The following is a 16882-nucleotide window of genomic DNA, read 5'->3' as shown; positions in this document are numbered from 1 at the left end:
GTGCATGCCACACGGAGTGTAAATGGGCTTAAATGCGCAACAACGCACGTATTCCGGAATGCATGACAATGCATGGAATGGAAATGCAATGATGCATGAGAAATGTGCACGACAATGCAAAGGGGTGCGTGTTGCAACGCATGTAACACGTGCATAACAATGCAAATGTGCGGCGCACAACAGTGCGATGTAATGCACCGAAGTAGTGTGATGAACTTGTGCAACACACATGGGGTAACTTTTGAATTTAAAAGGATACAAAAAGGATACAAAAAGGATACACCTTGCACGAATTCGAGTGCCACGCACTGAAACCACGGCCTGCGGTCAAAACGGAGGCCGGTTGAACATCGGAGATGCACTTTCTTGCACTTTCTTGAGCTATGAAGACCACAAACTTCTCAAATGGCCTAACCAAGGCTGTGGGAACCCCACCGGCAGTAATGGGAGGACACCGGCTGGCCATCGGCACCAAAAACAATTCTATCGGCACAAAAAAGTGCCGGTCGGCACAAAACATTGCCGACCGGCAAACAGTTGCTGGTGCGGGGCAGTTTCGTCTTTCCACCTCGAGTGTTATAAAATAGGGCTTCATGCCCTATTTCCTCATTTCTCCACCGCCGAAAACCTTTCCTTTCTCTCTCTAGAGTGCTCTTCTCTCATTTTTCGCCCGTTTCTTCGCGTTCTACGCCCGTTTCGTCGTCGGATTCGCGATCCTCTTCGCGTTTCGGACATTTTCCACCGATCACATTCTCGTTTCGGTGCCTCGTTCGGCGTTTTCACCTTTTCGGGGTTTGTTCCCCTCACTTTCCTCTTCATTTCCGTGCCTTTTCACATTCCGGCCTTCCCGGCCATTTCCGACCCTCTCGGGAGTTGACTTTTCGGTTGACTCTTCGCATTCCGGCTCGGTTTTCCTTTTCCGACCATTTTCACACCACTCTCTACATGGCGGACGACATTCCACGTGGCGGGACTCCCCCGGACCACGAGATGGACCCCGGGGTCGAGCTCTTACCACTGAGCGAGCGCCCGTTCGACCCGGCGACCTACCGGCCGGCGATTCACGTTCTGCCCCCAGACGGCCTGCGTCAGTTCCGGAGTTTCGAGAGGTACGCGGCCCCTGAGCTACTACTACGCGAGCCTACCTCCCACCTTTCATTCGGCACTCCCGAGGTAACTCTTCATCTTCTGCTTTACTTTCTGCAATGTAGGATACAAAACTGCCATAGTTAGCTGTATTCTTTAATTGCTAAAATCTGATATGCCGTAGACCGTAGTTGACTGTAAACATACATACAACTGATATCTGCTTGAGACTGACATATGCACACACACTGCACTAGCCCTGAATTACTCAAACACACGGCACACACTGCATTCTACTTCACATACACTGGTACCCAGTATTTGTCTGAATCTGTCAAATTTGCACACATGCTACATCTGTTTTGAAACACCCAAACACGCTGACACAGCACACGTATTTTACTGTAAGCACACCGGCACCCGGTATTTTGCCTGAATCTGACAAACTTGCATACATGCCATATCTGTCTTTTCAAAACTGCATTTTGAATGTTGTCTTGCCATTGTCATTTTCTGTTTGCAGGAGGGTTCCCATACCATTCGCGGGTATGGGAATACCGGTGCTCGGGAGTGGTATGACGAGCTCCCTGATGCGGTCCAGCGCATCGTGGATCGGGCGGGCTTCGGCACCTTCTGCCGAGGGCTCTCCAGGTTGTCCACCTGCAGACCTCTTCTCGCCGCTCTGGCGGAGAGGTGGTGGGACACCACCGATTCTTTCCACTTTTCTGCTGCAGGGGACATGACGATGACCCCTTATGACTTCTCGATGCTCACAGGCATCGGGGTAGGGGGAGATCCGATCCCTTTCGACACAGACATGGATGAGTGGACCGCCGCTCAGGTCCATTTACTAGGGGAGGCGCCACCGCTAGCTCGTCCAGGCTTTGTTCGATACTCCTGGTTCGAGGCACAGTTCAGGGTCCAGCCCGTTTTGGAGGAGGTGCAGATGACTCCGGAGGATGAGGAGAGGTGTGCCCGCGGCTTCCTCATGTTCCTGTTCGGGACTACTATCTTCGCCGACCGGGCGAACATCGTGCCTCTCTGCCTTCTCAGTGCACTGGTGGACGTCCGAGACATCTTGCACTACGACTGGGGCGGCGCTGCTCTGGCCACCCTGTACGGATATATGAGCTCGGCTTCTCGCGACAGCGGCCAGCTGCTTGGAGGTTACTGGCGGGCTTGGGAGGTACATTTCTTCTCCACTTTTCATCCCTGTCTCGTACTTTCTGTACTCAGTACACTGCATACACTGTGGTCTGGTCTATACTTGCTGTATACTGTACACACGGCACACACATACATTCTGCTTTACACTGACTGTATACTGTACACACGGCACGCACATACATTCTGCTTCACACTGACTGTACACTGCTCACACTGTACACAATACACGGCTCAACACACAGCTCTGCCATTTCTGCTTCATTCTGTATATCCTGCTTTATCTGATGGTCATACTGACATCTGTTTTGCAGTTGTGGGTTTACGCCTACTTCCCTAGGCTTGCACCTGTGCCAGTTGCGGAGCCTCCTCCGGCTGTTCCCTTCTCGAGTCGCTTTGACGGGGGATGCACCCGGCGACCACGGGAGACATTCGGCTTCTTCCGCCGATATTTCGACACCATCACCCCGGCCGAGGTATGTTTTACTTTCAGTTCGTTTAGCTTCGCTTTCCCACTGCCTGTTTCAATAACAGTAGATGACAAACTGTCTGTTACTTTCAGATCATATGGCGGCCATGGGCTTCGCTGCCGCCGGCGATGCGGGGTCGGTTCCCTGGTGCTGAGGAGACCTCGCGTTTCCGGATCTTGCTAGAGGGCCCGGTCTGTCGGGCTTGGTACCTGGGGGAGCGTTTTCTACGCCAGACCCGCGGGTTACCTGAGCAGATAGTCCCGGCTCACCCTCCTGCAGAGATGAGGGAGACCGAGGGGCTGACCCCTGAGCAGCTGGATGATTACTCCATCGGCTGGGAGGAGGCCGGCTTCCGAGGCACCGGCGACTATCAGGAGTACGTGCGGACGTACCTGATGCGCCCCTTGAGCGGCCGTCGAGCAGAGGGGGCCAGGCCTGTGGCATCGGCGGCTGGGGCCGGAGCAGGGCAGGGGCTGGATCTTCGAGGAGGGCCCGGGTCCGTGGCAGGGGCGGAGTGCGGGGAGGACGAGGAGTTGGCTGGCCTGCCCTGCCTGCTGTACTGACTTTCCAGGGGCAGGGTGGGGCGACCTATCAGATCCCCTTCGCCCCTCCACCGGCTGGGCATGAGTTCATTGACATCCCCGACCTTCCGCCGGTATGTATTACTGCACTTCGTACAGTTATTTCATTTCAGTTTACTTGATATTCCACAGAATACTAATGCATCTGATACCTTTGCAGGCTTCTTCTGAGTACACCCGTCAGTCGTTGGCGATGAATGCCTCGATGATGGGGATGCTCCAGTGGACATTTGACCTTCTGTCTGTCTACAGCATACCGGTATGTCCTTCTGACACTGGCCTCAAACCATTCATACACTGCTTTACATAATCTGATGCACGGCACAACACCTGATACACTGATCTCACAGCATCTGATACACTGCATACACTGCATTCTGCACTGCACTCTATACTGACAAACTGCTCACGGCATTCTCATACTGTACTCACATACTGCATTCTGCACTGATAAACTGCTCACGGCATTCATACATTGTACTCACACACTGCATTCTGCACTGATAAACTGCTCACGGCATACTGATGCATTTCCCTTTTTGTGTACTTTTCAGCCTCCTTTCCAGATTCCCATGGCGGGAGGTGCTCCAGCTAGACCTTCTGTCCCTGCTCGGGGGAGAGATGAGGAGGGCAGGATATTTCCCCGTACCAGGGGAGGGCGTACTCACGTCGGGAGCAGTTCGCGAGCTCCAGTCCCGGACGATGATGACGACGAGGAGTCAGAGGCGGAGGCAGGGTCATCGGAGGAGGAGACCGGAGACGGCTCTAGCTCGGGCTCTGACGACGACGCTGATGATGCTCCTGGACCCTCGTCCAGGAAGAGGACCAGGACGGACTGACAGCCCTTGGAGTCGCTGGACATAGATGCAGATTTTTGCTATCTTTTCTTTCTTTCTTTGTACTTTTCTTTTTGGTTGGTAGATAGATTACCTTGTACTGCCGCAGGCAGATTTTTGTTTCCAAAACTTGTACATTTGAAAAGATAATGAAATGAAACGAAACGAACTTTTTATCTGAAAAAGTGTTTACATTTACACATTTCATGCATTGCATCGCATCTCATCATGTTACACCTCAATGTAAATGGAATTGATTGGTTGTCTGAAAATTGAACACTTGCACTGTAATAATCAGATAACTTAAACAGCCAACAGCCAAAATACACCCAAGCAACCCACTGCCTGATTCTGGACACACAGCCCTTGCTCTGTTGGGGATTGATCTGCATACAGACCATAACACAGCATTCGATTCATTCTGCACACGGCGAATTCTCAAACAAACAGCCCAGTCTAACAGGACGGACCTCAAAGATGGAACCGGTTGGAGTCGAACACGCGTTCAAATGTAGAGAATGGCACAGCATCCTGAGCATAAATGATTTTAGAAATCAAATGAGGGTTTTTCAAACCGGGATGTCGAGCCTACCACTGAACACAGCGGGGAGGACTTAAATAAAGAGGTACACGACCTAAACACAACGAGACACGCTCGGGAGAGACTCAAAACAAAAGACGAGACCGTCAAATGAAAGAGACACGACACACAGACGCGTAAACGAAGATGGGAGACCTCAGACCACGAGGAGCCAGTTCAATCTGGGTATTGTTTCCCACCCTTTCTAATTTGTGATTCTCACATCACTCGGCTCTCAAGCTCGGATTTTCTCTCAAAACCCTTTTCCTCACTTTTCTCTCAACTTACACCTCTCTATTCTTCATTCTCTCATTTTTCATCCCTCCCCGGGGTGATTGATAGAAAGGTGTGGGTTCACGCCCGATGCCGTCAGCTCACAGCTATTTCTTCTGGTGGGCAGAGTGCTCTTCTGGCAAGTACGTCGATGACGGGGGAGAGACAGAACGCCTGGCTCAACTGTGCCCCTAGTTCATCATTTTAACCATTCTTTCGTTTTTGCTTTCTACTAAAACGGTTTTGATCAAAACGAGAGTCGGATTAACGTACTTGTTCGACTTTTGATTTGAAAAGCATGCAAGTCAGGCAGCAAGCACTGAAAATTTTCCTTTTGGGTCCAAGACAATGGTCCGGTTTTGGAAAATGAAATAGTTTTCGAGAAAATAGTCAACCTCAGTAAAAATTTTCAAAAACTATTTTTCAAACAGCTGATGCTCAACAAGCATGGAACTTACTCTTCGAGATGCGCAACCTCGGATCGGAGGCAATGGCAAATTGCCCCTGGTTTAAAGGGGGTGGGAGGCAACGGAAAGTTGCCCCTAGTTTGAAAGGCGGCTCACAGCGGCTCATGGCAACGGAAAGTTGCCCCTTGTTTGGGATGGTGCCGCAGCAGTCTGCAGACAGTCTTCATTGGTGGTGGCCGAACTCTTGGACACAGAGATGAGGAAGACGGTCACAACACATATATGGACACAGTCGCCTTGGGAGCGTTGGCCACTGGACTTTGGGATGAAATCGAAACCATTGCATGGACTGAGATGCTTATGAAAGCGTTGGGGGCTGGACTTCATGATGAAGTTGCCTACGTATCCCAAACATGGGAATCAAGCCTTACGTAGTTCCGGTTAAGGTCCACTCGGGTATTTTAACCTTCACTTTGTTTGGCTCTCACTTTTGCCAAGGCGCCCAATGCGGGTTTTCGACCTTGTGAGCTTCTTTTCATTTTCTATTTCTTTTTCATTTCTTTTTCTTTTCTATTTTTTCTTTTCTTCTTTTTCAATCTTTCTTTTGTATTTTTCTCTTTTTTTGTTGTATTTTTCTCTTGCTCTAACTTTTGCCTGGGCCGCCCTTCCGGGTTTTCGGCCCAGCGAGCCTCTAAAAGGGTAAAAGTGTAGCAAGTCCATGCCAAATGGTTTTTTGAAATTGAAGCCTCTCTGTGTCCAGGAGAACGGCTGTTGCACTGATTTGCAGAAGAATCCATCAAGGTTGCTCCACGAGCTTCTTCCGGCGAGATCTACTCCTTCTGATTCGGCTTTTGGTGCCTCTTGCTCGAGGGCTACTTCGACCGGCCACGCGGGCCTTTCATGGCGGTTGACTGTTGAATGTTCCGGATGAGTTCGAGGTTCAAGACAACAGGTCGAATCTTGAGGCTGAGAGCGATCCTAGGCTGCACAATCTCAAGAGCGATTCCACACAGGTCTTCGCAAGGCTGCGTAAAACATTTGCTTTTGAAAGTTTTTAAGAAAGCGACAAATCGTTTGCGCCGAAGATAGTGTGGAACCAATCTGGATCAGGCCAGGGTCCTTCTCAGTACTCACGCCGACAAGCATGATTTCATTCGTAAAAAGGCTTAGCACGCCTCTCTTTCTCTCAAAATGATCAAAATTTTGCAAAACCCGAGGAATTCCTTCCTCTTCGTTTTCATCACCGCAGTGTTCAAAAGGTTTTTCTTTTTGAAAAACTTAGGTTAATGTAATGAGTTTGGCACACAGGAGAGCAGGCGAGATGTACTGTCAGCCCATTCAAATTTTCCGGTCCTTATGCTGAAAGCAAGCGTGAAGTTGAGATAACAACAGCTGTTTCAATCGGCTCTGTTGGTGCAACTGGCCCCTCGGCAGAAACAGACTCAAAACAAAAACAGATAATTACAAAACAAAACGGTGTTCGAGGCAACAACCCCAGAATCACCCGGTATTATATACAACGGGGACTGACTCGATACAACAAGACAGACCCTTAAGCAAAAAAAAAAAAGACTGACTCAAGACAAAGAGACAGACTCAAAACACAAGACTGACTCGACATCCAAGCCAGGATTTACAAAAAAAACTCGATTTCACCGATGCTCAAAAATGCGTGCCAGACGCTTCATCAAAAATGTACCAAATGTTGCCCGCAGGCGGTTCACTTTACATACTCGCAGTATCTGAGCCCTCGAAATCCAACAACTGAGTGGTGACGGGCTTGCCCGAAGTGGGTGGTAGGATAACCTTGTTATCAATCAAATCCTGCACTTCATGGCGAAGGCGGGAACATCCATCGGTGCTGTGACCGGACTGCTGATGGTACGCGCTGTACAAGGTAGCATCATGAGTGGTGGGGAGATTCTTCGGGAGTGGCCGGGGCTCCAAAGGCTTAAGATGCCCATTCTTCGCCAATATTAACAATGCCCTAGACAAAGGCATGTGGAGGTCGTGAAAGACCCTGCGCCCTCGGGGCAGGTACTTTGCAGTTTGAGGATTCTTGCCAGATGCATTGGCGAAAGGATCAGCTGGCGCTGCCTTGGCTTTTTGAACCTTCCCCGGTGTAGGGTCGGGAATTACTGGAATTGTCTGGGCATGACGGGGCCCATCCCGCTTTTCTGCCTGGCTTGAGCTGCCTTTGATTGGAGCGGGGAAAGCATCATCTACAGCTTTGGTCACTATTGCAGATGTTTGTTGTTTGCTCATTCCTCTGGCCTTCAAAGCCTCGACTGCCCACAGCAGTTGCTCAATGGGATCGGCATCTATCTTTGCCTTGTCCTTTCCTCTGGCCTCAGCCTGGTCGAGGGTCTGGGTTGGTGCTGACATGTCGTGACTATAGCCGGAAGCCACCTCTGGCTGGCTGAGCTCTATCACAATCCGCCCCAGTAGCGGGGGTTCCTGTGGTACAAAATTCCCGGCGTACGGCGCCGCTGGCGGTGAAGCCGACATTCCATAGGCGAGGTCTGCCATAGACCTTTGGAGATCGCCTATCATCCCCATCAATTCGAAGGTGGTGGGCTCACGAGCCTGATATAACTGGGGAGCCCAAACCGGGTGCACAACGGGCGACCTGGGCGGGTATGACATACTGATATTGGCCTCATTCTGCGGAGTGGTTCCCTGCTCCGATACAGCTGCCATAACCACAATTTCTTCTGAACTTTGTGCCGCCATAAATCTTGCCTCAGCAAATGGGGACACTGGCTATTCTGTATCAACTCTGCGATTCTCTGAACTGAAAGGAAAAACAGACAGCATTTCAGCCCAAACTGATCAACCACGGGTGTAGCTACACAACTGTTCCCTTCTGCTGATCACTGTTCCCAGAAATCACTGTTCCCGAAAACTGAACCGATACCCGCGGATAACTGATTCTCACAACTGATACTGATACTGGTGTTCCCAGGTCAGATACTCTGACTTGCAAACTGACATGTGCGTTCCTGTAGAGCAACACTCTAAAAGCACATAGCAAGTAAAGAGAACAAAACACCCCTATATTGGGGGTAGGGTTTCCCTGTCCTATTTTGTCAGGAGCTAGGGTTTCACTACGCACACAGCGGTTTTTAAACAACCTAACATCGGGTAAGCAACCTGTCCTAGCTTGGAATGGTCACTATGGATTTCGATATGCACTAGGTCGAATGGTCAAAAAGGGTGCCCCGGTAAACCGGGGTTTATGTTCCCATGCTGTCAGAGCCCATAGCCGGTCAGCCTTATGGACATGCCTTGACAAGACAAGCCTCCGGCAAACCGTTCAGGAATGGCAGATAGCAAACACTGTGTTCCTAGGCGCACCAATGCACATGAAATGCAAAGAGACACATAAATGAAATCAAAATAGGATATCACGAGTTCGAGTCAAGCTCTCTAAACTCCCCAGCAGAGTCGCCAGAAACTGTAGACGGCGCCCGCGTGGGACCTCGTGCTACAGTTCGGACTCGATTTGTGTCACGGTTCTTAATCTGAACCAAAGAGTCCAAATCTGGCAAATCGTTTTGAGAAACAGATTTTTGAAAAAGTAGTGCCAAACATGGACTGCTTTACCAGATACAGAGTCGCCACCTAAATATTTTAAAATGGGGGAATTTAGGAAACCCTGACTCGGTGCCGAAGGCCACATGTCCGTCATCACCGGAGTTGTCTCGGCTCGGGAGCTTGGGTACGATCGGGGAAGGTCAGCTATGAGCACCCCCTTTCGCCCGGTCCGAAGACCGGCCTCTACTAACCGTGATATCCGTTTTTGAAAACTTTACGTGTTCTTATTCCATTTATTAGCCTAGAATTACTATGTTATGCGTACAGCAAACAAGTATAGACTAGATTGCCTAATTTGGAAATAAACATTGCATATCCGTTTGGTTTGAAAATGCTTTGGATTTGCTACTCGCAAGTAGGCTAAAATACGGATTTCAACGAGTTTTTCCAACTCAAACAATCCAACCTTCACCCACAGGCATTCAAAACAGTTTAACACATAAGCATCTAGCCACATGTTAAGCATGCTGTCATGGTAACATTCACACTCATGTGATATGCTAAAGCGGAAATACTTACATAGTACTCCATGCCAAAACCAAGAACTTGTTAGCAAACATGCATGATCCAAGTCCATGTTAAGTGCCTAATGCATCGCATACAAAATGTCGCTAAGATAGGCTCGGCTAATCCTAGACATGTCATGTGAAAATGCACAATTAACACATAGTCAATTTTTGAATTGAAGTACAAATGCGGTTAGCGTGATGTACCGAGCCTAATGCATGCAATACAAATGCATGGATGCACGCATGCATAGCATAAGCTATGCTAAATTAAACGTGCCCTAATCTACCATCATAAGCAGGTAAATAAAAGGGAAGAAAGACGTGAGGTTGGAAGACATACACACCACCCACACACACTTATTACAGATTTGCCCTCGCTCGGAGGGACCGAATAAATATTACAAATTAACTAACTACGCAAGCTAATTAATATTACAAATTAACTAATTTAATTAACAAATTAAACAAATTAATTAAAGCAGGAAGACGTCTCGGGAAACGCGCCGCCATGCGCAAGCTGCCTCTGTTTTCCACCCTTTCCACCTCTGGAGGTTGTCAAAACCTCAGGACTACATCCTTGGACAGAGGGGATCATCACCGGCTAGATGAAATTTCCACCGGCAGTGTTGTATGGCCATCGGCACAAAGTTGAAGCTGTCGGCAGAGAAAATAGTGCCGGTTGGCACATTACACTGCCGGTCGGCAGAGTATTCCTGCAGAACCTGCAACTCACAGCAACAGAGGGCAAAACAAGGCATGGCAGCATATTTCAAGGCATGTATGCACCAACCATGTCTCTTATCATTGTAATGACTCAAAGGGACATGTGCCTCGGTTCTCGGACCACCAATCACGCATTTCCATGCATGATGGCCCAAGGAACCAAGCATGCAACTTTGGTTTCAAATGCATGCAAACCAATCAAACAAATTAGGCCCAATTCCTATCACCAATTCAAGGAACAAGGCATGCATGCAAAATGCGATGCAACCTAGGCATACAAGCTAGGAATGCAACATGGCATGGCAATTAACTCATGCAAGCATACAAGCATGCATATGGCAATGCAAATGGATGGCAAGATGGACTTATACATGAATTAGGCAACTCTAAAATAGGCCTAAAACAGTGGCCAAAATGACCAAAACAAGAAGCCAAAACACATGCACACATACACATGATGGAAGGCCTACACTTGGGCACAATTTAAACAACCCTCAAGCACACTTGAAAGGGAGGAAACATGGACAATTAGCATGCAACATGAGCCCTAAAATCATGCTATAAAATGATGCCAAACCAAGCAACAAATCAAGCCAAGCATGCACCAAACATGGTCTAAATACTTGAGGCGAATCATGAAGCTTTGAAGCATGTTTTATCACAACAAACATGGCATGCATTGAGCAACTAAAAACAGATTTTTAGCATGTTAAAACAAGGCCAAAGGACTCCTTAGATGGCATCTAAGTGGCCCAAATTCAAAGGCATACACCATGGCCAAAACATGGAGCATTGCAACACATGCTTTCAAAGCATTAAAGAGGCATGCAAGGCAATCAAACAAGCATGGAAATGGGACTGAAATAGCATGTAAAATGATCTCAAATCACCAAAACAATGCAAAGATGCTATGCTACACATGCACATACTCAAAGCCAACAAGCCCAAATACAAAAGAGCTATATAATGCATGCAAAGATCAACCCAAACGACTATGGACAGAGCTAAAACATGGCAAAATAAGCACATAAACTTCACAAATGCAAGCCTAAAACACGCTCCAACAAAGGCTAACAACCTAGAACATGTTAAGGCACAAATAAGGCATTACATGGCAACTATGCTAAACATGCATAAGGTTCCAAAACCAACTTGAAATCATGTTATATCATGGATATACAAGCATGAAAAACAAACCAAACATGCTCAACACACACTCAAGCATAGGCTTCTTTAAGAGGCCAAAATGTGCCCTTTTCAAGGACAACAAGGAGAGGGGGTGGCCCTCTCCTTCTTGGGACTTCAAAGCATCATCTTCACCACTGAAATCCCTCAAGATTTCAGTGGCGAAGAGACCTCAACACCAAAATCCCGGAGCTAGCACAAAATGGCTCAAAATGAGGCCTTTTGAGGCCTAAGGGTGGTCAACACCCCTCAAACAACAAAACACTCTTAATAAACAACAAAGAGGGCTTAAAAACAGAACTTTTTTATGTTATACGACAAGCACAAAAACAGCTCTAAGGTAGGTATAAAATTGATGCAAAAAAGGGGGAAAAAAGGACTAGTTTCTCACCCTTGATGCCTTCTTCAACAATGGTGCTCCAATGGCCTCCTTTGGCTCCAAACCAACACCAAAACTTCAAAACACACTCTTTAGAACCTCAGCTCCTAGAGGAAGGTGAAACACTAGGTGTTTGTGTGCAATAGTAAGGCACAAAACACCTAGTGTGCAAAATGAGAAGGAAAGAGAGATAGGTGAGTGTATCTAACCCTAACCCTAGAAAACCAGAGCTCTCCTCTGTCTTCTCTCTCTCTAAAATGTCTAAAACCTCTCTTCTCTTGCCTTAGAGAGAGCTCTCTCTATAAGCCTCTTGTAAAGCTTACAAGACAAGCTTTGCAAGAGGGAGATCCCTCCATACACGTGTATGGAGGGGAGCAAAATCAATACAGCTGTCCTAAAATATCTGCAAAAGCAGATGAACAGCAATCGGCCGGCAAAAAATGCCATCTTGGCCAAACAAAGTGCCGACCGGCACAAAAAAGTGCTGACCGGCAACAAAGAGTGCCGGCCGGCAAACTATATTGCCGGTGGCAGCAAAAACCAGCCGGTGGCATCTAGCCAATGCCGGTGGTGGGTGGGGATGGTCTACAAGCCTCACCCTGCCTTTCCAAGGCAAAACACAAGTGTTTGGTGCAAAACCAGACACTAAACGGTCGAGTTCGGGGATCCTGAGGCAAGGCGCGTGAGCCGAGACCTCCGGGAACTCCAAACGAACACAAACATGGATAATCACCGAGTGTTCAAACGGTGACGTCCAAGTCTTGAGGACGGTCAAAAATGGGGTGTCTACAAGGACACAAAAATAACAATAAAAGTTTATTAAGTTAGCACCAAAATAGGTTTTATATTGTTTTCAGTTTAAGCATACTCTGTTGTGATCTTGCTAACAATGTGGGGTAACACCCCTTTTTATTTGGTGTTAAGCTGGCAAAAATAGAAAAGAAAATACTGTCTCTCTCCTATGTTGTTTAGGTTACTCTTATGCACCTTGTTATGCATTTTTTTTTTTGTGTGTACATTTTATATATTTTTATGATTTATGATAAATGTTAGTAATTTTTTTCACTTTTCTCCAAATCACTCTATCCAATCCAACCGTAATTTGTATGAAGCACCAAAATTAACATAGCAAGCATGTGATTCCAATCTCAATTTCAGATTGTTTTCAATATATTTGACTATCCGAATCAATTATAGTGCAGCAAATGCCAAATATGTATCATTGTGTGTGGATTTTAGATTTGTTCAGGAAAAAAATCCAAACATATCATTTAAAAAAAAATGAAACAATAGGAATGTGGTACAGTTGATAAATCATGGAGTAAGCTCTTCATTAGTGGAGAATGTGAAGATGGAGACTCAGGAATTCTTCAACCTCACAATGGAAGAGAAGAAGAAATTTTGGTAGGACCCTGGTGATGTTGAAGGATTTGGGCAGGCCTTTGTTGTATCAGAGGAGCAAAAGCTTGATTGGGCTGACCTCTTCTTCCTCACCACCCTTCCAACCTATTTGAGAAAACCAAATTTATTTCCAATGCTCCCTCTCCCTTTCAGGTACTCTGTCTCTCTCTCTCATATAGGTAGCAAATTTGTTTCGAACGAATACAGTACCTGTTCGACACTGTTTGAACAGATTCAACCTATTTGGTTTGAATTTTGAACAAATAACCGAATCTGTTGCACATATTTGAATTTATTTCGGATAGATAAAATTTGTATAGGAGAAGAACTGGACAGATTCGAATTAAACTGTACAGAATTTGAAGAGGTGTAAACTAATTTAAATTCAAAAAAATTTTATTTTAACAAAAATAAAATTAAATTTAAATATTTTTGGCCCAAAAAGATTAGTATTGGGCTGGATCAGCCCAACCCAACCCTCCCGAACAGACAGACGGTGGTGGCCCGCGTGCGTGTGGTGATTTTTGGATCCAATGGGTCTAACCTATTTTGCCCATAACCTCTCTCTCTACAAAACTTGGGTGCCCCTTGGGGCCTACCCTATGTTCCAACTCCAAACCTTATAAACCCACTCAAAGTTTCCTACCAAATCAATGTGGGAGAAGCCTAAACCACACCTTTAGGAAATTTCCACCAAAACTCCATTTCCATGGAGCTCACTTTGGCTTCAATTTCCCATTCACCCGATAATGGTTTTGAGCAACCAAATATACCACGTGACTCACAATGCAATATAGAATGCGTTACCACTTAGATCCACAAAAATCGACGCATGGGTCCCACCTAAAAATTAGACCAAAGTTTAAGAAAAATTTTGTTTTCCAGAATTTTCACAACCATTTCTAACAACTCTATATATTGTCAGAGAGTATTCTTACCCTAAAATTGTGCAGCATTACTAAAATCATAAATCCCAACTAGTTTGCCACATATGTGCCACGTTCACTTCAGATTTTGTGATCCTGACTAACTTATCCTTAGGATCCTTTATCAAGACTTTTGTTCAATAGAAGTGGGACAACTTATTCCAAAATAAAACTTGCATTATAAAATGACTAAAATAACCCTTCATATCCTGCTTAATCCTGTCCATTGTTGTGCTGCATTTCTCTCCTTCAAACAGACTTTAACAAAGGCAAAAACATGGGAAAATGTCTAGTAAACCAAAATCACAGCCAATAATTTCGTATAGTAATCTGAATCACAGTTCTCATTCTCATATCTAGAGCTATCAAACATTCCTAGTCTAGTGTGCTACATTTCCAAACTATATTAAACTAAACTAAATCAGGTAAGCATAGCTAGAGCTTTTAGTGGGTTTAAGCTTTTGTTAGCTAGTTTTTGGGTGGTGGCATCAAGTGTTAGTGGTCTTGTGAGCTAGTGTTGGTTTCTCACTAACACTATGCTTGATTTCCTTTCTTATCATTTTTTGTTCTCATCCTTATTGATGTAATCTCATAAGTAATGTATGGTTTCTTTATCAATAAAGATTTTCTTTGCTGATCAAAAAAAAAAAAAAACTAAATAAAAAAAAAATCGCAACCCAATAAGCGAGACAGGAACTTGAATCACAGTTTTGATGGCCATAGTTACAGTTGATTGATCCAAGGACTTGGTCAAATTATCTTAGGTTTGGTAAGTCTTCTCATGTAGACACACTCTTGAAGTTTACACGATTGAGTTAAAGCATCTTGCCATGAAGATTCTTGACTACATGGCTAAAGCTTTGAAAATGAAGGCAGAGAATATGAGGGAGCTGTTTGAAGAAGAAATGTAGGCAATGAGGATGAACTACTATCCTCCATGTCCACAACCAGAGCTGGTCGTTCGCCTCACCACACACTCCAATTCTGTTGGCATCACTATCCTCCTCCAGCTCAATGAAATGGAAGGTCTGCAGATTAAGAAAGATGGGATGTGGGTTCCTGTTAAACCCCTCTTTGATGCATTCGTGGTAAACATTGGAGACATTCTCGAGGCAGTAAACCACACATTAAAGTTTTGTGTTGTTCTAAATTTACTTCTATGAGTAAACAAACTGGTAGAATGGTTATCAGTCCGTGTTTGTTTAGATGAAAAAACATTTCCTCAGGAAAAATAATTTTTTAAATGATTTCTGTAAAAAACATTTTTCAATGTTCGGTTGTAACTTTGAAACTAATGTTCTAATAGTTGGTTTAGCAGTGGTGGTGGCAATGGTGATGGTGGTAAAGGCGGTGAAGGTTGTGGTAGTCAATGTGAAGGTGAAGGTGGCGGCGGCGGTGGTGGTGGTGGTGGCGGCAGTAGTAAAGGTTGTACAGTGGCCAAGCTATCTGTGGCAGAGGCGGAGGGGTGGCAGCAAAGGTTGCAATGATGGTAGGATGGTGGTAGTGTGGTGGTACTAATAATATTTCAGGCCAAAAAATGTTTTCTACCTTTCAAAAATGAAAAACATCTTCTACCCAAGTGAGTTTGTTTTGCTATTGACCAAAGAATTCTTTTGTTGTTGTTGTTGTTGTTGTTGTTGTTGTTGTTGTTGACTGTCGTTTTCCATCAATACCAAATCACTAAAACAAGTCAAGCGTATTTTGAAATCAAAAGGACACCTACACGGTGGTCGAGCGTCAAGTCGTAATACACGGAATTACTTAAAAAAAGAAACTGTGAAAGTTGACTTTGTAAAATAGAACCTAAAATTGCATGATCTAGAAGAGTGCTTGTGTTTTTGAAAGAGAGAGAGAGAGGGACAAAGAGAGAATTTTGTGTAAGGAGAAGTGCTAAGACGATGGAGGTTGGAGGCTGGAACCCAGTGCTAAGACGAAGGCAAATTGGTAACCAAGGTAGTAGAATAGCGGGAAATGGATAGTTTACTATCTTTGTGGATGAGATTCCAAACTCAATGAATCCAAAAAGTCTATTTACTCTGTTGAACAAGTTTAGAGTTGTCAAGGATGCTTACATCCTAGCAAAAAGAAGAAAAGCAACGGGATCAAGGTTCGATTTTGTGAGATATGATTGCAAGGTTGTTACTGAAATGGCAGTGCTGAAGGCTAATGGTCTGTGGTGTGACAACAAGGCTCTAAAAGTGAAGAAAGCAAAGTTCAAAAAAGGAGAATATAAGCAACATATAACAGAAACCAAAAGAGATGATAGAATGATGCAGCGTCAACAAAGGAGTAGTGTGCAGCGAATGGTGGAAGGTGCAGGTAGAAGATTATTTGCAAAAGTAGTAAAGAATGGAGGTAGTTATGAGAAGGCGCAGTTGACTGTTAAGGCCCTTGAAATTGGAAATGGGTGGCTTTATGACAGTCTCAGCGTGAAGATTAAATCTTTTCTCCTATTTGATGAGTTTAAGGAGGACGTTGATTGAAGAGGTGGAAAGGATGTAAGAGTCGGAGTTGGGGAAGGAAGGCTAGTAGTGCTAACTTTCAAATCACAGTAGCACAAGATGGAGGCAAGACTAAAGCTAGAAGAATGGATGTTAGAATGGTGTGACTCTGTTATAGATTCGGAACAAGAAAAATACATTGCACAAGAAAGGTGTGTGTGGATTACATGCGTAGGTGTCCCATTCAATTTGTGGAGTGTTAGAACATTCAAAGACAGTGGCAATTTGTGGGGTGAAGTTGTTCAACTAGATGAAGAAGTCACC

The 16882-nt window shown here is 45.5% G+C and overlaps 1 pseudogene; it reads left to right on the top strand.

Moving 5' to 3' along the window:
- LOC114298858 (protein SRG1-like) overlaps positions 1–16600 on the top strand; it is a 30008-nt pseudogene extending 13408 nt beyond the window's left edge.
- Positions 16601–16882: the final 282 nt, after the last annotated feature.

The sequence above is a fragment of the Camellia sinensis genome, chromosome 9 (assembly GCF_055761805.1).
Source record: "Camellia sinensis isolate YWXY chromosome 9, ASM5576180v1, whole genome shotgun sequence".
Classification (NCBI taxonomy): Eukaryota; Viridiplantae; Streptophyta; class Magnoliopsida; order Ericales; family Theaceae; genus Camellia; species Camellia sinensis.
The sequence above is the reverse complement of the archived record's forward strand: the minus strand, read 5'-3'. Positions and strand labels throughout refer to the sequence as shown.